This window comes from Nothobranchius furzeri, chromosome 5 (genome assembly GCF_043380555.1).
Source record: "Nothobranchius furzeri strain GRZ-AD chromosome 5, NfurGRZ-RIMD1, whole genome shotgun sequence".
NCBI lineage: Eukaryota > Metazoa > Chordata > Actinopteri > Cyprinodontiformes > Nothobranchiidae > Nothobranchius > Nothobranchius furzeri.
Window position 1 is genome coordinate 78,276,727 of NC_091745.1, and position 1,987 is coordinate 78,278,713.

The following is a 1,987-nucleotide window of genomic DNA, read 5'->3' on the forward strand; positions in this document are numbered from 1 at the left end:
GAGTTCCAACCAGTTTGTCACATTCTCATGTAATTGTCTAAGTGGACTTTAAAACAAAAACCTTTGTGTGTTTATCCTGTACATTTGTTGAAAAGGTGAAGTGTGTGGCAGGTGGAGTAAATCATCTGAGAGGGAAAGGCCTTGTGTTGCTGAGAAAAGATTCGAGGTAGGGCCTGTTGTAAAGATGCCAGTCACCCCCACGGAAATCTACAGCGCATGTTTCAAACATGCTGAGTCATGGTGAACAACAGGCTGGTCCCAGAGCTCATGTCTGCTCTCTCACCTGGATTTGTAACTGTTCAGATAATTAGAGAGAGAGAACAGATTACTATGAAAAGTGCTGCAGTTCCAGCTACACTGAGCAGACTGACCATTAGCACACCTGTTTAAAAGTGTTCTTTACAATTCCGGTTTTCATGCATACAGTGTGCAAAGTTACTATCTGGTGTCCACAAGTTACTTTGTAATGTTCCTTAGTTACTATCTGCTGCCCACAAGTTACTTTGTAATGTTCCTTAGTTACTATCTGGTGTCAACAAATTTCTATGTAATGTTCCTTAGTTACTATTTGGTTTACACAAGTTACTAACTGGTGTCCACAAGTGACTTTGGAATGTCCCTTAGTAACTATCTGGTGTCCACAAGTTACTTTGTAATGTTCCTTAGTTACTATTTGGTTTACACAAGTTACTATCTGGTGTCTACAAGTTACTTTGTAATGTTCCTTAGTTACTATCTAGTGTCCACAACTTACTTTGTAATGTTCCTGTTACTATCTGGTGTCAACAAATTTCTATGTAATGTTCCTTAGTTACTATTTGGTTTACACAAGTTACTAACTGGTGTCCACAAGTGACTTTGGAATGTCCCTTAGTAACTATCTGGTGTCCACAAGTTACTTTGTAATGTTCCTTAGTTACTATTTGGTTTACACAAGTTACTATCTGGTGTCTACAAGTTACTTTGTAATGTTCCTTAGTTACTATCTAGTGTCCACAACTTACTTTGTAATGTTCCTTAGTTAATATCTGGTGTCCATAAGTTACTTTATAATGTTCCTTAGTTACTATCTGGTGTCCACAAGTTACTTAGTAATGTTCCTCAGTTACTAACTGGTGTCCACAAGTGACTTTGTAATGTTCCTAAGTTACTAACTGGTGTCCACAAGTTACTTTGTAATGCTCCTAAGTTACTATCTGGTGTCCACAAGTTACTTTATAATGTTCCTTAGTTAATATTTGGTTTACACAAGTTACTATCTGGTGTCTACAAGTTACTTTGTAATGTTCCTTAGTTACTATCTAGTGTCCACAACTTACTTTGTAATGTTCCTTAGTTAATATCTGGTGTCCATAAGTTACTTTATAATGTTCCTTAGTTACTATCTGGTGTCCACAAGTTACTTAGTAATGTTCCTCAGTTACTATCTGGTGTCCACAAGTTACTTTGTAATGTTCCTTAGTTACTATCTGGTGTCCACAACTTACTTTGTAATGTTCCTTAGTTACTATCTGGTATCCACAAGTTACTGTGTAATGTCCCTGTTACTATCTGGTGTCCACAAGTTACATGTAATGTTCCTTAGTTACTATTTGGTTAACACAAGTTACTATCTGGTGTCCACAAGTTACATGTAATGTTCCTTAGTTACTATTTGGTTAACACAAGTTACTATCTGGTGTCCACAAGTTACATGTAATGTTCCTTAGTTACTATTTGGTTAACACAAGTTACTATCTGGTGTCCACAAGTTACATGTAATGTTCCTTAGTTGCTATTTGGTTTACATAAGTTACTATCTGGTGTTCACAAGTTACTCTGTAATGTTCCTTAGTTACTATTTGGTTTACATACGTTACTATCTGGTGTCCACAAGTTACTCTGTAATGTTTCTAAGTTACTATTTGGTTTACACAAATAGCGCCTGTCGTGGTAGTAACCCCCGAACTCGCTGGTAGACACCAGCGGTTAGGGATGCTGTCAAGCT